General features: G+C 52.4%; 1 non-coding gene across 1 annotated transcript; it reads right to left on the bottom strand.

Annotated features, from left to right (window-relative positions):
* Positions 1-6,223: 6,223 nt before the first annotated feature.
* On the bottom strand, positions 6,224-6,330 carry LOC128590934 (U6 spliceosomal RNA). Its single transcript, XR_008381394.1, has one exon. It is a non-coding gene; the product is annotated as a U6 spliceosomal RNA (small nuclear RNA).
* Between the last annotated feature and the right edge of the window lie 14,530 nt (positions 6,331-20,860).

Genomic DNA, 20,860 nt, shown 5'->3' on the forward strand with positions numbered 1-20,860 from the left:
CTCCTGGGACGTGGGGGTGCAGTGCAGGCTGGCTCTGAGCGGGGAAACAGCTGGTGTTCTCCAGGGTCCCAAAGAAGGTCATTGTAGCTGAAGGCGAGTGGTGGTGGGAGGGGGTCGGAACAGGCAGACGGCCTTTTGGGAGGTCATTAGTTCTCCCCCATGGGGTCAGATCATGGGATTTCCAAGGTTACCCAGTACACACCCACACATTAACAAAAGTGTCACAGAACTGTACTTGACTCTTCCAGTTCAGTTTTCCTTTAGAAATGCAGGTCCTAAACCTGCCAAGTTCACTTCCTGGCCTGCTGGTGGGCTGTGCCCTACCCTTGGCTATAATGACACAAGCCCTTACAGACAATATGCAAGAGTTCTGATTTGTGTTCTAAGTAAGTGGGAAGCAGTTCTTAGGTCCTTAAACTGAGAAGGATGGTGGGTGTCTTAGCCCATTTGAGCTACTGTAACAAAATAGCACAGATTGGGTGGCTTTTTACAATTTCTCCCAGTTCTGAGGGCCAAGAAGTCCAAGATCAAGGTGCCAGCAGATTCCGTGGCTGGTGAGGGCCTGCTTCCTGGGAAGAGGCCAGCAAGCTCACTTGGGCCTCTTTTATAAGGACACTAACCCCGTTCAGGAGGCTCCACCCTCACGTACTAATGACCTTCCAAAGGCCCTACCTCCAAATACCCTCACCCTGAGTGTTGGGTGAGGGAACACAAACATTTGGTTTATAGCAACGGAGTCAAGAGCAGAGTGTAACTAAGGAGTCTGCCGAGGTCACCAGAGCCTGGAGACTTCCCTGCACCACCCTTTATTTCTGGTTCAGCTGCCACACCTGCCTGCTGGGCTTCTGCCCTGACAGGGAACTCAAACACGAATCAGAAAGACACAAGGAGCTGGATGGTGTGTGCTCAGAGGCACCTCCTGGCCACTAAAGTCCAGGGCAGCAGGGCTTCTTCCCTTAAATCTGCAGGATAGGCTCAGTGCCTATAGCACAGTGGTTATGGTGCCAGCCACATACGCTGAGGCTGACAGGTTCCAACCCGGCCTGGGCCAGCTAAGCAACAATGGCACCTGCAACAAAAAATAACTGGGTGTTATGGCGGGCACCTGTAGTCCCAGCTACTTGGGAGGCTGAGGCAAGAGGATTGCGTAAGCCCAAGAGTTTGAGGTTGCTGTGAGTTGTGATGTCACAGCACTCTACTGAGGGCGACATAGTGAGACTCTGTCTCAAAAAAGGAAAAATAAATAAATAAATAAATAAAAATCTGCAGGGTAACTGGGCAGGCCCGAGCAGGGCACACCCACTGAGGCTTGGCCGAAGGTCCTGCTGCCTCCCACAGGTGGGAGCAGAGGCATCCTGCAAGATGGTCCAGCAGACATTCCCCATGCCATGTTGTGGGTGTGAAGCTTTCAAGATGTGTACCAGAATGTGTCATTTTTAGGAGCAGTGTGCAGTGCTGTGGTTCTCACCCTGGCAGCATCACCTGGGGGACTGTTCAGCAGATGAGGGGCACGTGCCCATAGACTTTGACGCAGCAGGTCTGGGTGGGCACCTGAGAATTCACATTGCTGAAAAGTTCCCAGGTGATGCCAACACTGGTAGTTGAGAGACAACACTTTACCTCTAGGGTGGTGGATAACAGCGTCTGGCTTCAAATTTGGCTTCTGGCTTTGTGACTCTGGGCAAGGTCACTAACTTTTCTGTGCCTTGCTTTCCTTAGCCGCGAAATTAGTCTGTGGGGACTAATGCTCATGTCTGCCTCAGAGGATTGTTATGGGGATTAAATGAGTTTGATTAAAGGGTTTGGAATGGCCCCAGCACACAGCAAGCCAGTAAAAGGCAGGAGGTTTTGCTGCCTGGTTTGAGCTCACTGGGTGGTGGGAACCTGTGGCCCCAGCTGAGAACCAGGGTCCTTGAGCATCGGAGCCTCCCAGAGAGCATGTCATACACAGGCCGGGTCTGCATTCAGTGGTAGGGTGGAGAATCTGCATTCCTAACAGGTTCCCAGGGGGTGCTGGTGCTGCTGGTGGGGACACACTTTGAGAACCACTGGCTAGGAGGCACCTGCCCCCTTTCTAGAAGAAGCCTGTAGGGGGCCAATGGGTCACTCATAGCGCAGACCGGGTGTGAACAAAATGTGTGATAGGGAGGATGAGGACCCGAGGCCTTTAGGGTCGGCTGACACCAAGGTCACCCCAAGTGTGAGGAGCTGTGTCTCAGCTTGGGGGAAACTGAGTAGTGAACCCTGTGGATGGGCTCCCTGGGAGGGCAGAGGGACCTTCTGGGGGCAGGCGTGGAGGCTGCCATGTCTCTACCCCACCTTCTGCTCCAGGCTAGGGGCAGTGGCTGCCCTCCCCCTGAGTCCTGGGAAATCCAGGCCGCAGCAGCTTCTGCATTACTGACCATGGTGACCCACTTGGAAGACCAGAGAAAGTCACCAGCGGGAAGGGGCAGGGGTACCCATTGTGTAGGCCTCTGCTAGGTCGGCAGGATGGGCCCTGGGAGAGTGACTCCTGGGGACCAAACCCTCAGGAGCCTGAGGGAATCAGGCCTTGCAGGAAATCTGCCTGAACCCTGGGGACACTGTAAGATACAAAGCAGTTCCTCAAGGGAGCAGTGTCTGAGCAAGTTCTCTCAGCTAAGCCTGGGCTGCAGCGGAGCTGGCTGCCCATCCTTGCACCAGGAAGGACAAGCCCTGGGCTGCCGTGCTACAGACATAGGCTGCAAGGACAGGACCACAGAACCCGCCACCCTGCCCAAGTCCCTGACGAACACTTTCCAGGAAGGGTGCACCCCTGCTCTCTCCAACCCTCCTCTGAAGGCTGCACCCCTGCCCTCTCCAACCCTCCTCAGTCCCCTGTAGCCTCTTCAGGGAGGAGCCCAGTGGCCAGGAGCCTTCCAGAGCACGGCTGGGTTGAACATTACCTACCATGATTGGGTGGATCATTATTTAAACTCAATTACAAGGGAAAGGAGTCATCTGGAGAGGCTATCAGGCAGGAGCAGCTATTGGAATATCTGATAAGCCCAGATGACATGGAGTAGGGGAAGGGGCTGCCCCGAACACAAGTCCATAGGGAAGAAAGGTGGATGGAGGAAAATCAACCACCTTCCCTCCTCCTCTTCCTCCTTCCCTTTCTCCTCCACTCTCTCCATTCTCTCTGTCCACACATGTTTTTTGAGCATCAGAGGAGGGCCTATGTCTCTCCTGCATCAACAAGTCACAGAACTGGCCCAGCCGTCCTCTTGCTGGGGCCCTTCCTCTGTGCTCCTCTGGGCCCCTGTGCCTGGGCTGCCTGTCTCTCCCACTGCGTGGAGCTCCTAGAGGATGCAGATTGGTCAGCCCGACTGCTGCCACTCTGGAGTCCTGCCAGGGCCTGTCAAGGAGAAGCCTTCCAGGAGCATTTGTTGAATGAGTAAGTGATGGTGCTAGGCAAATGAGAGGATGGGACCCTAAAGCTCTGGTGAAGGCCTGTGCTGGCCACAGTGACTAACATGCCTCATCAGGACTTCAGATTAGAGTCAGCTTAGCACACAGAACAGGGACAGAGGACGGCAAATTGGACAGGGGAATAGAGACTGGGACAAGTACCAAGCATGGGCACAGGGATATTGGGCGTTGGTGTGAAAAGGGTCTGAACAGCCCAGGCAGGTACCTGCCTTGTGCTTCATAGACTTCAGAAGGGATCCAGAATATACCACTTCAAAGAGGGCTTTTTCATTTGTTTGTTTTTCCTGAACTCCCCTTATCAGCCTAAAAACAGAGCCTCCTAGAAGAATGCAGCTGCAGCAAATCCCTCCCTAGGAGTTTCGAAACCTTGGGAGATTGACTCCTATCACCAGGGGGAGAATTCAAGAAGGCAGCCCTGGCACCAGCATAAGAAATCACCTAAACAGACATTGTCACAAAACTGTCCTATCTATATCTACTCTCCTGAGGGCCCATTGATCTTTCCTAAAAGTAACTTGTTTTCCTACAAGTGCCCTTCTTACTTCCCCTAAGATGGTTTATAAGTCCCACCTGCTAACCTCCTTCAGTCTCATCTTCTGTGGCCTCCTGCACAGGTATATGAGTACAAACCTATCTTTTCTCTTGGTAATTTATCTTTTGTCAGTTGAATTCACAGCCCCCCTTTCACTGAACACGAGGGTAGAGGAAATGTTTTTCCTCCTCGTTATCTCATTCAGCAATTCCTGTGCCTTTTGAAGTCTCCTCTGTGCCCATGAGGAGGCCGAGGCTCAGAGAGGTTGTGTTACTCGAGGACACAGCTGGTCATGGGGCAGAGCCAATCTCTTACCCTGTCAGCTTCAAAGACGGCTGTCTTTCCACTGTGCCGTGTGGCTCTTGGCAGAGAGAGGAGGCTGATGGTAGGGAGTGTGTGGATCCTGGCTAAGATGCTTCTCTGAGCTGGGAGGGAGGATGCTGGGATGTCTAGGTTGGTTGGGAGATTCTCCTCCCCGTCCCATACAGGAGATTTGCCTTGGGGGCGGTCTACATGCCACCGTTTCTCTTCTCTACCTCAGCCAAGTCCCCCCCGAGGCCTGCAGAGAGAGAGGAGCTGGAACCATCTCCTCCATCCCAGCACTGCACCTACCTGCCTCCCTGGGACTGAGCGGGTCAGGTGGGCTATGCAGTCAGGGGGCCCAGCCCCTGCCCAGGGACCCTGGGCCCCCAACCTGTTTATGGTCCCTGAATAGGCACATCCTACTGATGGCCCTGTTGCTGCCCATTGTTTGCAGGGCTTCTGAGCTCCTGCCCCAGCCCCTGCCCCCGCAGACACCTCCTGGTCGCCCCATTTCCAGAGATTGCAGTTTCTGCAGTGTCCTTGGCCCTCGCCTGCCATGCCCCTGGGAAGCCAGGCCCTGTCTCACCTCCTTACAGCTCCCTTCCTTCACTCCCCACTCCCATCCACTGTTCCCTTTGCGGCTCGGGCTGACCTGGGAGATGGACCCTGACCATGACACCCATTGGCTATTTGCCATTTAATCTCCTTAAATCTCAAGTCCTTTTTTTTTTCAAATGAGGACTAGCAATACTTATTTCAGACAAATTTTGTGAAGGTGAATAAAACAAATATTCTGAATACATTTGAAGGGTGTTTTTGTTAGGCTGCTTGGAGCCTTTTAGCCTAGAATTCCCTACCATGGCAATTGTCATGGAAGGAAAATCTTTGGGAAAGGACCTTCTGGGAAAACTTTGCTTTGTCCTCTGGGCTGTAAGGGCATCCCTGTGAGGAGGAACAGAAGGGTGACAGCAAAGCCTGGCCTCTCCCCTGCAAGGAGCGCTGCTGGTGTCCCTTCTCTGCCTCCTGACCGGCCTTCCAGCCTGGGCTGCCTTGTCCATTTCCAAGCTTTCTGCTGCCCCCGTGTCCCCGAGGGGAGGGATATCGATGTTTTGAAATTAATCTGACTTTAGGAAAGAGGCCACGAGGGCCCTGGGCAGAACCATGTGTTCTAAGGAATGTTTTGGGTACTGTTTTATTTGTTGCTAGACTTAAGAGCTTGAAGAATGAGTCTGTGTTTCTGAGGTGAGGTTGATGCAGACCTGCCCCCAAAGTCTGGGGACACTGAGAAGCTGAAGAAAGAGGCTGACATATCCAGTTTCTCAGAAAGAAACATTTATTAGGGACTTATAAACAGATGGCAGAGAGGCAAGATGGTGGATTTCCATGCTGTTAACCCTCCTGGCTCAGACTTACATGCCACAGGGATGAACGCGCAGGGCACCTGGAGTCCACTCCACAGGGAAAGCAAGCATGCTCTGCAGACTGCCTAAGGGCAGAATTCAGGGTCAAGGTGGTTCTGATCTTAGGGTGGGATCTCTGGTCAAAGTACATAAGTTAGAAATCTCAATGGCATTCCCAGACGGGGTCATCAGACGTCACCCGGCAGATCAGCATCACATGTGAAGTTGCTTCAGCCTCCACCGTGCATACACTAAAAAAACAATCTGTAAAGCCTTCCAAAGAAGACTCCCAAGAATTTAAAACACCACTACTGTGATAATCTTTGTTAGAAAGAGATTAAGTTGGCAATATCCTGAGAAGATTGAATTAAAATGCAATATTCTTTTTTTTTTTTTTTTGTGGAGACAGAGTCTCACTTTATGGCCCTCGGTAGAGTGCCGTGGCCTCACACAGCTCACAGCAACCTCCAACTCCTGGGCTTAAGCGATTCTCTTGCCTCAGCCTCCCTAAAATGCAATATTCTTTTTTTTTTTTTTTTTAAATATGGAACGCTTCACGAATTTGCGTGTCATCCTTGCGCAGGGGCCATGCTAATCTTCTCTGTATCGTTCCAATTTTAGTATAAGTGCTGCCGAAGCGAGCACAAAATGCAATATTCTTATATCATGGCCACATCAGATAAATAATGTTGGACTTGCAAAAACAAGCCCGAAATGTCCTTGGATTAATACAGTAAAGGTTTATTTCTCCTTCATGTCCCAGGCCCGTGTCGGCTGCCAGGGCTACATTCAAGATGGTCATCTGGGGACCCAGGGTCCTTCCCTCCAGAGGGTCTGCTGTTTCCTCTGGCCTTGGTGTATGTGGCTGGTGCCTTAGCCACTTGAGCCACAGGCGCCAAGCCTGTTTCCTCTGGCCTTAGAGCCCTCTGCTCTCCCTTTCTCCAGCCAGAGAAAAGGATGAGGGAGAACCTGAGGTGGAAGGAGAGGTTTTTGAGACTGGTGATGTCTGCACTTCTGCACATATGATGCTGGGCAACACAATCTCCTGTCCCCACCCACCAGCCTGGCTGGGTGGCTGGGAAATGTCATCCAGCCGTAGAACCAGTCTTCTCTGCCACAATGGCATTGAAGACACAAATAAATAAAGCCTGCTGGAATGAGTGGAAAAGGAAATTGCCAAACCTTATTGTGTGTCATCTGGGCCAGGCTCTGTCCCGAGTCTACAGATGCCAATGCTCAGTCCAGCCCCACTTAGGCGCCAGCATCAACTTTACCTTTGGAGGCAGAAAACTGAAGCCAGGAGGGTTCATTAATTGCCCGAGAAAGGGTTCAACCCGAGGTATTCTGACTCGAGTTTGTGTTGAATGTTTGACTCTGGAGCCCACTGGCAGCCACAGCCACTCTATTCTGCCTTTTTTTTTTTTTTTGAGACAGAGCCTCAAGCTGTCACCTTGGGTAGAGTGCTGTGGAATCACAGCTCAGAGCAACCTCCAACTCTTGGGCTCAAGTGATTCTCCTGCCTCCACCTCCCAAGTAGCTGGGACTACAGGCACCCACCACAACGCCTGGCTATTTTTCTGCAGCCATCATTGTTGTTTGGCAGGCCCGGGCTGGATTCAAACCCACCAGCTGAGGTGTATGTGGCTGGCGCCTTAGCGGCTTGAGCCACAGGCACTGAGCCAGAGAAGAGCACTCTATTCTGCTTTAAGAGAGACACAAGTTAAAGAAAGACAAGGTTAAAATTGGGCTGATCTTTAGGGTCCAGCCTCGGTGGTCATTAATTCTTTTTCTTAAGCCCGTTGTCATTCTGAGTCCACAGCGCAGTGTGCCAAGCATTGCCGTGTGCTAGGATGATTCCCCCATCCTGTGTGGTTATGGATTTGAGAGGGGGTGATCATAGTCACCCCCTCCTCCACACTCATCTTACAGCTTCTGCTTGCCTCCCCAACCCAAGTGTGTGCACTGGTACCTTAAAAAAAAAAGGTGCATTGTTTTTGGAAAGACAAATTGGCCTGCAAGTTTCCATGCCCCACCGCAGATTTTGTATACAAAACAGAACCTGGGGCCTGGCCTGGCCCAGGGCTGGGCTCGGCACACAGAGGCCCACTGTCAGGCAAGGCAGAGTTTCAGTCCCAAGTATCTGGCACTGAAGCAGATCGAGACTGGGTGGGAAAACAGCTCTCACGTGACTGTGCTAGGAACCCTGGAGTCACCCAGGCCTGTGGCCTTCAAACTTGCCCCTCTGAACCCTCATTCAAGGAAACAGCATGTGGCCTCACACCCCACACGAGTGCTGCTACAGGGGACTGCATGGGTGGAGGGCAGCAGGGGCCTCTGAGGTCCGCAAGCCATGTAGGCAGGGTGAGAAAGCCCGGGTTGATCTAACCTCTTCTGTTGTTGCTCCTGCTGGGACATTGAGGTCCCGAGAAAGGAAGCAACATGCCTGCCGGAGGGTACCTGCTGACTTGAAAGGAACTCAGGTACCGTGGTGATAGGTGTGTAGGAAAAGCAAACTTTTTTCTCTGTCCCTCCCACACACCCAATTCTCCACTGTCCAGCAGCACTGGGTGCCTACAATTCTGACACCAGCCACCCCAAGTCAGCCACCCCTCCACAAGTCAAGGGCTCTGTCCCACAAGACCACCCTCAACTTCACATTCCTCTTGCAAGTAGTGGGTCTCCAGGTCACTCACGCTTCTGTTTGACTCGGCTACAAATCGGAAGTTCCCATGACCCCCTCCTCAAGCTTAATCATTTGCTATCATAGTTCACAGAGCTCAGAGAAACTTGCTTACTAGCTTGAAATATGAATGGTGTAACATTGTTAATGGGATGACAAAGGAAACAGATGATCAGGTACAGAGAATGAGGGCTGGAATGGTCCCAAGCACAGGAGTTTCTGTCACCATGGACTTGGCGTTCACCAGACAAAAGCTGTCTGAACCTTGTGCTTTAGGGGTTTCTATGGAGGCTTTGTCATGTAGGCATATGGATTATTTTTTTTTTTATTTTTATTTTCTGGAGACAGTCTCCAGCTGTTGCCCTGGGTAGAGTGCCGTGGCATCATAGCTCACAACAACCTCCAACTCTTGGGCTCAAGAGATCCTCTTGCCTCAGTTTTTCTATTTTTAGCAGAGACAGGGTCTTGCTTTTTCTCAGGCTGGTCTCAAACCCTTGAGCTCAAGCAATCCACCTGCCTTGGCTTCCTATAGTGCTAGGATTACAGGCATGAGTCACTGCACCCGGCCATAGGCATATGGATTTTTTTTTTTTTTTTGAGACAGAATTTCAAGCTGTTGCCCTGGGGTAGAGTGCCATAGTGTCATAGTTCACAGCCACCTCAAACTCCTGGACCCAAGCATTTCTCTTACCTTATCCTCCCAAGTAGCTGGGACTACAGGTGCCCACCACAACACCTGGCCATTTTGTTGTTGTTATTATTGTTGCACCTGTCATTACCAGGCTCGAACCCCCCAACTTTGATGTATGTGGCCCTACCTACCCACTGAGCTATGGGCACCTCAATCTCCCAGAGGACAGGGGTGGGGCTGAAAACTCGAAGCTTCTAATCAGAGCTTAGTCTTCCTGGTGATTGGCCCCCAAAAGTCACCTCATTAGAACAAACGATACTTCTATCCCTTGGGAATTTCCCAGGGATTTAGGTGCTCTGTGTCAGGAAATGAGGTCTAAGACTGACTATGGGAACAAAGGTGCCCCTAGCTCCTCTGTCACTTGGAAAGTTACAAGAGTTTTTGGGGCTCTGAGCTGGACCACGATGGGGGATCCTGGAGAGCAGATGACCAGGTTCATCGAGGTCAGTGTCCTGCAGTGAGGATTTCCTGAGGCCAGGGCTAGAAGCTGCCAGCGGGCTCTAGAGTCAAAACCTCGACAACAGTCAAGATACAGACATCAGTGGAGAAGTTCCAGGAACCAACACGGGACAGCACCCCAATCCAGATGAGTCTCAGACAGGAGAGTGATGGTAGGAGCCAGAGAGAAGGCAAAACTGGCTGGGACAGCCCATTGAAGCTGGTGTCCCAGGAGGCCAAGCAGGTAAAGTGATGTGGAAAGGCCAGGGCATAAGTCAGCGTGCATGGCCAGAGAGTGGGCACTCTGACGAGGGGGTCAAGCCTGGACCCGGTGGTGACCACGTTATTCACTTTGTGATGTCATTTAGCTGTGTGCCCTGTTCGGTACATTTTTTAATACGTTTCAAAATTAAGATAGGCTTAAAGAAGAGGAAGAAACTCTCGGAAAGTGAAATTTATTACTCCACAAAGAAGGCCTTGCTGAGGGTGCTGTGAGCCAGAGCATATACCCTGTTTCCCCCAAAATAAGACAGTGTCTTATTTTAAGGTGTGCTCCCAAAGATGCGCTAGGTCTTATTTTCAGGGGATGTCTTATCTTTCCTGTGAATAGGTCTTATTTTCGGAGGATGTCTTATTTTCGGGGAAATGGGGTAGTTCCTATGGATCCAGGGGACCTCCTGCCTCCACATCTTCTTTACCCACCTGCCTGCCCTCAGTTTCTTCCTCACACAAGCTGGTGGCACTTGGCGTGGCCCAGATTCCCAGTGCTGGCACGAACAGGCAATGTGGTGTCTACCCCAAGCCTGTCTCTGTGGCACACCCGGGCAGTGGGGCCAAGCAGGGGACGCATGGCCCAGCCATTGTGCTTCTCCAGTGAAGCTGCTCTAGCTGAGAGCTTGGAAACATGAGGGTCCTCATAATCGGTGAGGATGGATGTGAACCTTTGCCTTCCTGGCCTCCTGCCTGCTGGCGACCAGGAAGCCCAGCCCTTAGGAGCGAGTGCTCAGATGCCCACCCATGGGGCATTTTGGCCATTATACTTGGGACAAAATGTGTGGAAGGGCTTGGCAGATCCATCCCCAACCATCTCTCTGGGCCCTGGCTTCTGAGTACATTGAATAAGAATAATCACACCTGCCTCCCACTGCCTGGTTTCAAAGCAGTGATGGAGAAAGCACAAGGGCCTGTGCCTGCATGGGAGGGGACCAGTCACACATGTGGCTCCCTTGCCGGCTGCCTTCCCTCCCTCCGGGTATGTCCACACCCTGCCTGAATGTGCTGCTCTCTGGCTGAACATCTTCAGGGCCCTCACCTGCCACCGGGGCCCCTCCTAACCTCTTCTGAACCCAGGTGGGGTAAGACACCCTCCCAGTTCCCCACTGGGCAAGAGCCTAGGAGCACAAGGACTTGTCATAACCAGCTTCAGATCTCGGATTCTCCCACAATGGCCTAGGCCCTGGCCACAGCAGGAGAGAAGCTTGGCATCCTCAAGGGATCCTGAAGGCGGGGTGGCGCCTGTGGCTCAAAGGAGTCAGGCACTGGCCCCATATACCGGAGGTGGTGGGTTCAAACCCAGCCTTGGCAAAAAAAAAAAAAAAAGAGATCCTGAAGGCGCAGAAACTGAGAGCCGCTGCAGCCGTTTAGAGCAGTCTCAAACCTCGGTTTCCAAGTTTTGGTTCTGCCAAATAATCTGGATACAGCTCACTTGAAACAGTAGCAGCAGGCGACACCCATAGCTCAGTGGGTAGGGCACGGGCCACATACACTGAGGCCCAGCCCGGGCCAGCTAAACAGCAATGACAACTGCAACAACAAAAAAAATAGCTGGGCATTATGGCGAGCACCTGTAGTCCCAGCTACTTGGGAGGTTGAGGCAAGAGAATTAAGCTCGCTTAAGCCCAAGAGTTGGAGGTTGCTGTGAGCTGTGATGCCGTGGCATTCTACCCAGCGTGACAGCTTGAGACTCTGTCTCAAAAAAAAAAAAAAATTATTAAAAAATAGGCTCAGCGCCTGTGGCTCAAGCGGCTAAGGCGCCAGCCACATACACCTGAGCTGGTGGGTTCAAATCCAGACTGGGCTCGCCAAACAACAATGATGGCTGCAACCAAAAAATAGCCGGGCGTTGTGGCTGGCGCCTGTAGTTCCAGCTACTTGGGAGGCAGATACAGGAGACTCGCTTGGGCCCAGGAGTTTGAGGTTGCTGTGAGCTATGATACCATAGCACTCTACCCAGGGCGACAGCTTGAGGCTCTGTCTAAAAAAAAAAAAAAAAATTATTAAAAAATAAACAAATAAATAATAGCAGCAATGCTGAGGTCAAATCCAGTGTGGTAAATCAAGCACTGGTATAAAGGCACCAACAGGACTCACCATTTAAAAAAAGCCCGGAAGGAGTTTAGTTCTTCAGGACAGTAAAAAACTCTTTGGTAATGCAACAAAGCCCACCTAATATTTTTTCTTTTTTTTTCCTTTTATTTATTTATTCATTTTTATTACATTTATACCTGTGTACATTAATACATTTATAGGGTACAATGTGGTGATTTTATATGCAATTTGGAATGCTTACGTAGCCTTCCCCTCACTTACTTAACTGTTGTGTTAAGACATTTATACCCTACCCTTAATAGATTTGACGTGTACCCTTGCATTATGCACCATAGGTGAGGTCCCATCAATTACCCTCCCTCCACTAGGCCTCCCCTCCCCCTCCTCCTCCCTCCTTCCTTCTGGGCTATAGCTATGTTTTCAGGTGTTGGACTTTGGGAGGGCCAGGGTTCTTTGGGAGGTTTACTCTTGGGACAGCGTTTAGCATGCAGGACATGTTTAGGGGCTCCTCTTGTGACCACACTGTGGGCAGTGGAGAGGAAGAAGCAGGATGGGCAGAGGGAGAGGTTGGGTTGCTAGGCAGTGTCCCTGGAGGCCTCAACAGGCCCAAGCTGCAAGCTGGGACCACACTTCAGAGTTATCCCAACATGGGGTCAGGTGGCCATTCCTTTATAGCCCTGCCGGTCAGTTTGGGTGTGATGTGGAAAGATGCAGTCCTTGTAGGCACAGCCCAGGGTTAAGGGCCAGCACCCTCACCCCCACTCCCCAGCTGGGGGAGCACATCCTTCATCCCCAAAGGGGAATTTGGCTGGGTCACCACAGTCTGCACCGCACTTCAGCATGTGCTGAACGTCCCAAACTGCTATGGCTGGAGGGGAGGGTCTGTTATGCGGAGCCTGTGCTAGGCGCTTGGATCTGTTCCCTCAGAAAACTCTCGCAGTGCTCTTCAGGGTGGGTATTGTTATACCTATTTTCCAGAAAAGAAAACAGAGGTGGCTCACGCCTCTAATCCTAGCACTCTGGGAGGTGGAGACGGGTGGATTGCTTGAGGTCTGGAGTTCGAGACCAGCCTGAGCAAGAGTGAAATCTCGTTTCTAAAAACTAGCTGGGCGTTGTGGCAGGCGCTTGTTGTCCCAGCTACTCAGAAGACTGAGGCAAGAGGATAGCCTTAGCCCAAGAGTTGGAGGTTGCTCTGAGCTATGCCACCATAGCACTCTACTGAGGGTGACCAAGTGAGAGTCTGTCTCACAAAACACAAACGAACAGACAAAAACAACAACAGAGGAGAAGGAGGTAAGTTACTGGGAGGGGTGCCCAGAATGCCGTTACTCACCTACCACCCCCCTTCCACCCCCTCTCCCGGTGGAGTCCCTCCACTGTCCACACCTCCTGCTCCGCCACTTCGGGCTCTGAGACTGGCTGCAGGTGTATGGGCTGCCCAGAGACTGCCCATGGGCCATGTCCAGGCCTGCTCAGTGGTCAGCTCCCCACATGCTCCTGCTAAATAGCAGGTGGTATCTGGGCTGAGGTCTTGAGAGGCTGGCTGCAGTGATCCAGAGCCCAGCAAGGCGTGCAGGGCAGGGCAAAGCCAGGTCCCTGGTGAAGGACTGTTCCTAGGCAAGACTGAGGTCAAAGGTGGGTAGAGTCAGGCTGCCCTGGAAACTGCCCCAGTGCAGATCAGATGGTGGTGACACACCTGCCTGGGAGGACATTCAGTTACAGACCTGGGTATTTCTGTGCCCCAGGAGCAAGCAGTGCTTGGCCCTGGGGTCAGGCTCCAAGGGCTCCTGGATAGGGGAAGATAATGACGGAGAACAGATCAGTGACTGCACAACACTGCAACCAATCCTCTGAAAATGGTGATGGTGGCTGTCTGTGCAGAGGCTCTTAGCTCTGGACACCAGGGGTGCTTTATGGCTTGTACTTGAGAGTAACTTGCAGGGCAGATATCTTCATGCCCATTTCTGCTGAGGGGGTAACTAAGATCTAAGGCTCACTGGAGGCCACAAATCATGGAAAGTGGCCCACTTTCCTTCCCACAGCCTCAGGCCCTAGTCCTTTGAGCCACAGGTGCCACCCAACATTTTTTTTTTTTTTGCAGTTTTTTTTTTTTGGCCGGGGCTGGGTTTGAAGGGCCCTAGTCCTTGCATGAGCATCTCCAGAAGTGCCCTACACCAATGGCCTTGCCTATAGCTGACCTTGGCTACGACCTGAGGGAAGATCGGGAGCTGTGTTTTAGGAGAGAGGCATGACGGGGGAGGCAAACATCCTGTCAGGGCAGGTTGGGAACAGGGCTGCAGCTGGTCCAGTCTCACACAGCTGAGCTCACTTTGTCCTTTAACCTAAGCTGCTTCTGCTTCCTGGGCTGCTGGAACGTCAAATCTGACCAGGGTAGAAGGGCCCATGTGGCCTTCCCCCAGACAAGGGGCTGAGTGCCCTTTGAAGGCGGCAAGGAGCATCCCAAACTTGAGAACAAGGTTTGGTCCCTGTCTCTGACGGAGGTGGCCATTCAGCCATCTGCTCAGCTTCTTGGGGCTGGACCAGCACCTTCCGCTGATCTCTGGGGCTCACTGATCAGAGTCCTTTGTTAAAATAACTGGGCTTTCCCCCCTGACATCCTTTGCTGGGCAATTCTGCCTGGAACGAGTTCAAGTCCCCTTTGAGGAAATGTTCCTCCACGGCGCTGGTCCAGCTCCCCTGTCTTTAAACTTGGTTCTCTGCCTCGGGCAGTCTGGAAGGTCCTCTGATGGCAGGGAGCAGAGGGGCACTCAGCGCAGCTCCCTGTAACAGGTACCTGTAACCTCACAGAGCTGTGTTCCTGGTGCAGAGAGGGACCCAGTGGTGCTGGGTGCTAGGAGCTAATCTAGTCCTGGGAAACACAGTCATAGAGACTCCTCTGTCCCCTGTATAGTTGGCCGACCTTCCAGAACTTGAAGATAGGGACAGGAAAAGGGTCAAAACTGGGGTTGCTGGTCTCCTTCCCACATAGTTCCTCCACGCTACCCTGGCTACCCCTCTGCCTCGGGGGCTTGTGCTCAGCTGCCTGCTCCACGTGCCATTTGTGCTGTTCATCCACAAGGCCACCTGCTTCACACACAGCTGCCGTGACCCATCCAAGACCCTGGTGGCCCTGCCCTGACCACCCCCCTCAGTGCCTGGATTTCCCCTCCTTGCTTCCTGTCAAGGTCTCCAGAGGGCATGTCAGCTGCCAGGGGGTCAGGTGATGGGAGGGGCAGCCTTCAGGCTCTAGACCGAGGGCCCTGGGGAGGGGCAGGTGCAGCGTCCCAGGAGGCTGCCTGGGTTAACACTGCTGAAGGTGACAATTCACTGTTTGTGCGTCCCCCTGTGCCATGGTGAGCTCTGGATGGTGGGCCTGTTTTCTTGTGCTGCAGGAGCACTGAGCATGGACGTGCCATGTCACCCGGCCACAAATCTGGGTGAGACACTGTCCCATTCTTCTGGTACTCACTGTCTGATGTGGCACAGAGGCCACAGAAGCAAAGTGTGACGGGAACATGCAGGAGTGAGAGGGGCTGCCTGGAAGGGACCCCTCGGCCCAGCCTCAAGGGGCTGGGGTTGCTTTCTGGAGATGAGGCTTGAGGTTTTAAAATTGATCCCCCCCAACTCTCTGCAACATTTTTTTCTTTTAGAAACAATTGCAAACATACAAAAAAGTTGTAAAAAATAGTACAGAGAACTCAATATGATTCTCTCAGATTCCTTAAAATGTTAACATTCTGTTATGTTTGCACTCTCGTCCCTCTCCCTCCTCCCCATCTTTCCCTCCCGCTTTCTCATTCTCTTTATATATATATTTTTTATTTTCCTTTTTTGAGACAGAGTCTCACTTGTCGCCCTCAGTCACAGCTCACAGCAACCTCAAACTCTTGGACTTCAGCAATTCTCGTGCCTCAGCCTCTGCAGTAGCTGGGACTACAGGCGTCCACCAGCCCATCCAGGTATTGTTTTTTTAGAGGCAGGGTCTTGCTCTTGCTTAGGCTAGTCTTGAACTCTGTAACTCAGGCAATCCACCCACCTTGGCTTCCAGAATGCTAGGATTACAGGTGTGAGCCACTGTGCTCAGCCTCTCTTAATACATTAAAAAAAAAATGTTTCAGACTAAGTTGCAGACATGAGGCTCTTTTACCTGTGAATTTTTTAGTGAGTGTTTCCTGAAAACATGTACATTTTTAGCAGAACCACTGTGTCATGATCCATGTTAGGAAATCCCATAAGGTAATTTGGATTTCATTTTGAGGAGCTCCTCTGGTCAGACATCTGAGGTCCTCCAGTGAGCATGGAGGACCGGGCAGTGCTTTTGTACCAGCACCCAGGAGTGGTAGGGGACACCCGGCAGCAAAGCAAGGCCACCACAGAGGCCTGGGGCAGGCTTGCAGGCCTGCCGGCAGTGGGCCTGTCCCTCTTGGTACACAGACGAGGCCCTGGCCTGGAGCCTATGGTCCCAGTTGGTCCACAGGAAGAGAATGAAGCTGACCAGTTCAGTGAGAAGTTCAGTACTCACGGAAGAATCGAATGTACTTACTGTGCCCAGGGAGCGGCGAGGAGAAGGGCAAGGAAGAAACGGAAAACAGTAATCTAGCGCGAGGGTCTGTTTTGCAACCCAAAGTGCCCTGTCCAGTCACCCTTCTTCTCCCAGGGCCTGTTCTTTCTGTGGCCCCTCCCCACCAGTCTTGTGTTTCACCGTGCCCAGTGCCATCCCCTCTTGGCCTGCCATGATCTCAGGGCACGTGGACTTGCAGGTATTCAGAGCTCCTGTCATGTGAGCTCCGGCAAGGTGCAGAGACCCCCTGAGCCTCCTCAGCTTTGTAGGTTGTGGTGGAAGCTCTGGGGGGTGAGGGTAGGAGATGTTTTGCCCAAAGCAGACCTCTGTGCAGGGCTGGCGCCGTCACGTGTTGGACTCCAAGGCTCTCCATGGGCAAGACCAGCAACTCCCAGGTGATTTTTTCCCCAGCTCAAGGGGTCCCTCACTCTTTGGAGAGAGCCTTGAGCATAGGCCTGGACCGCCCCTACTTGCACACTCTTACCAAGGTGAAGGCACACAGGAGCTGTCAGTCAGTGTTTGCCAAAGCCATGAGGAAGATCACCCCAAAGTCACTGCCTAGTATGTGGCAGACCCTTGGGAAGCGTCAGTTGTTTCATAAGAGTGGCCTTTACCCCATCCAGAGTTATCCCCTGGGACAGGTGCTCAGAGGCAGGTAACACACTTGGGGACCCACTGTGCCGTATTGACGGGTGACCTGCCTCCTGCCTATGTTCCAGGGTGGCAGCCGACTGCTTGTGGAATTACTGACATGGAGGAGGTGAGAGGTGGAGCCTGGCCTGGGGGTGCTGAGGAAGGTTGTGAATAGGACTGCTGAGGCCAGCCATGCTGGGCAGCTCCTGGGTGTGGAGACGCAGGCAATGCCTATTAGAGGAGAGAGTGCAGGTATGTGAGCAGGGGAGGGGGCCTGGCTGCAGCCCTTGGCTGCTGCTGGAGCCTTTCTCTGCCTCGTGGAGTAACCTGATACCCAGCCATCTGCCTGAGGTGCAGAGCGGGCTGCCCCTCACCTGCCTCTCTTGGCTGCTTCTCTTGCAATTTGAAGTGTTGCAAATTGCTCTATGATGTTCTGGGGCCAAACCATGTCCCTGGCCCACAGCCCACCCCCAGGGGCTTGGCATGAGCTGCGTTGTCCCTGGAAGACAAGCTGCCTTTGAAAGTGTGAGGGTGGAAGGATTGGAAGGCTTTGGTTGGGAGGGCTCGGTCAACAGGCATCTCCGCCTGTTTGGCAGCAGAGAAGGCACCTGCCTGAGGGTCACACAGTGCCAAGGTGGAGAGAGGACACAGCCCTGGGACAGAGTGCTCCTGTGATATACAGAATAGAGCAAGTGCTGGAGCCAGACAGCTTGGGTGTCACTTATGAGCTGAGTGACTTGGCAACTGACGTTTCCTGCCTCAGTTCTAATCTGTAAAATGGGGCTGGTAATAGCCAAGCTGGTCCAACTCAGGACTGAGGGGCTCAGTCTTTGGCTGCTGGAAGGTCACCTGTCGGGACCCTCTGGGCATTGCCTTGGCTGAAGAGACCCCCCTCACCCAGGGCCATGCCTCCTTCCTGGGCAGAGGACTCTGTACGTCCTACGTGGAGGAGCCTTGCCCCAACCTGGGACGACCTACAGGGCCCTGCCAGCTCCAGGGCTGCCATGGGATTGGCTGGGGCTCCACTGAGACGGCTTCCCTGCCCCAGTTCTTCCCCTACTCAATTCTTTCTCTTCTTTCCTACTGCACATGGAGCCCCAGAGCACACCCTGTCAGGCACCCGCATGTTAATATTGGACGCAGAATCTGCTTCCAGAGAGACCAGCCTGCTACAGGCTCTTGGTTGCAAGCATCTAACTCCTGCTGAAAGGGACGAGGGAGCCCCTCAGGGCCCTCAGGAGGGTTTGGTGTGGGAGCTGCACCATCAGGTACCTGGAATGGAGCAGCCGGTACTCCCTCACTGCTGTGGCTAGGCCACGCTCTCCCCAGCACATGGGGACATGGCCCATGGAGGGAGAGATGGGTTAACCCAGGAATAAAAGGTGAAGGGTGTTGGGTGGCATGGATTAGGGAAAAGCACTTGAAGTTTCTTTGCAGAAAACCATGCCTTCTATACTATACTCCAGGGAGATGGTCTCTTAGAACAGCTAATTAAATATTTCTGAAGGCAGCAATCACAGCTGATTCAATTCTGTTTAAGAGTCTGTACTGGGCTGGGAATTTAGGTACACTCAGTATGTACTCAGTGAGTAATGAGTGAAAGAAAGGAGGTCTGTCCCCTCTTGGAACGTAAGCTCTCTGAGGGAAGGGCCACATCTGCTTTGTTGACTGCCCCATCCCAGTGGGGCACAGGGCCTGACATTTATTTGTAGGATGCCTGAGTGAATGCACGCATTACCTTTTCCAAAGTTCTCCAACCTGTGATCCTTAGTATTTCACAGTCAGTGTCCAAATAAGTTTGAGGAACGCTGCGTATATCTTCCTGTCAGAGTCATTCCAGATAGCACGTTAAAGGCTCTGAGAAGGTCTGTAGTGACAAGGCAGTCTCACCTTACTCTATCCAACATTTCCCAAATTTATTCTGCTCCCAACACACAGACCCCTTTGAAAACTTATGGAGATCAGTGTACCATGGAGCACGTTTTGGAAATTGTTGCTTTAATCTGAGAATCTTGAGTTTGAGGCTGGCTAATTCAGGATGTCTGAACGCAAGGGGAGGGGGAGGAAAATCAGAGCTCTGGCGTGGCGATGGGACAGGCTGCCCCCTCAGGGCCTGGGCTGCCCTTTGGACGGAGGACATCGCTCTGTGTGCAGAGGGTGCTGAGCAGGAGCTCTGTGGGGTGATGAGGGAGAGCGACAATTCTGAGAGAGGGGCTTGGAGCAGGTTTTATGAAGGCCCTTAACCACAGGGAGATACTCCTCCCAGTTCCTCTGAGGGCTCCCCACGATGACAACACTGGCCTCCTCCCGTCTTGCAGCTTTATGGGATCACTTGGGCTCCTTTGAACACCTCTGCGCCTTGCCTGCCCTGCTCTGGGTTAACACACCTAGAAGCAGACGTTTCTCACGGATGTGCAGAGGATGGACAGAAAGAAAGACAAGAGGGCAAACCCAGTCATGGGCTCAGGCCTTTCCAGTCTCTTGGGCTGCCAGCAGGGGCTCGTTCTGGGCTGGCCCTATGCTGCAGATGTCTTAGGTGGGGCTTCCTGCAGACTTGATGGAGAAGAGAAAGCACTCAAGACTCAGGCTGACTTTCATCTTGCAGTGGGGACGCAGACTGCATGGGGACAGGGAGCTGGTCAGGGGCAGCCTGGGCCCAGACATGTCTGTGCCTTAGGAAACATTGAAGAAGACACCAACTAATTGGCACAGGTGATACGGGTGGGGAAAAGACAATTTCTACTGTGGGACCATGGCTTCTGCCCATGACAGCCTATAGTCTTCTTAGGGAGCCCTGTGAACGGTGGGGCTCAGGGCAGCGGGTGTATCTTGGAAAGGTGGGGAGGCCTGGCTATGTGTATCTTGGAAAGAAGTAGAGTTATTTATAAGGGGCAAGAAGGGAGTTTAGAGGAGTAGAGCCATCCTGGAAGGCTTTCTGGAGGAGGCGGGCCTGAGTGAGTGGAAAGGGTGGGTGTCCTGCATTAGAACTAGAAGTACCCATTCCCGGAGACCCCTGGAACCAACTCTGAGAGGGCAGAGATTATGTCCAGAATATACGTCTGGAGTAGAGTAGGGCACCCCTAACAAAGACTTAAAAATATAGGAAGCAGCCCAACTTCTGGGCAATTACATGTAAGGTCAAGAGCAAGATCAGAGAGGAGCATGAAGTTCCTTGAAGAAGACACAGCACTCCCAGGCCAGCCTCCCTGGCTGAAGGTTACAACTTGTTTCATCTATGGCAGGCACAGCTGGCTGTTTGTCCAGCCTCCATCCACTACTGCTTCTTACGTCCTTTATTTCAGAGGCCTGAACATGAAATTACTCCATTATTCAATCTCCCTATGTCAAGGAGTAGAAAGATGCTGCATTTCTGGACTCTAGAATTTAGGCAAAAGTCCCAAGAGGGAGAATTTTTAGTTAGAACTCTGGGTGCATGGGCAGTACTGCTCGGATTACCCAGCTCTCCATGTTCCATGTCCAGGTCACAGAGCAACCTACGGATGGTTACTGGTTGTCTGATGAAGGTCTGCCTTGGTGTAGAAGGTGTCAGTCATGAGCCAACAGTGGTTTCCATCATGGCTCAGAATTGCTTATTATAAATGGACATGTCAGCCTGACAATTTATACATGTGAGTCTACCCTGAGAGATGAAACAGCAGCTGTGTCCCCTAAACCAGGTTCCCAAACCCTTGGATTATGGGACTCACCTTGTGGCCAATAAATGTTGAATAAACGCGGGATTACTGTGCTTTCCCCAGTGATGCTGGAGTCTTGAGAGGACGACCTGCACGTCCTTGTCCCATGCAGCTTGAGTGCCCAGCACAGGACCTGGATCGTGTACCAG

The sequence above is a fragment of the Nycticebus coucang genome, chromosome 7 (assembly GCF_027406575.1).
Source record: "Nycticebus coucang isolate mNycCou1 chromosome 7, mNycCou1.pri, whole genome shotgun sequence".
NCBI classification, from domain to species: domain Eukaryota; kingdom Metazoa; phylum Chordata; class Mammalia; order Primates; family Lorisidae; genus Nycticebus; species Nycticebus coucang.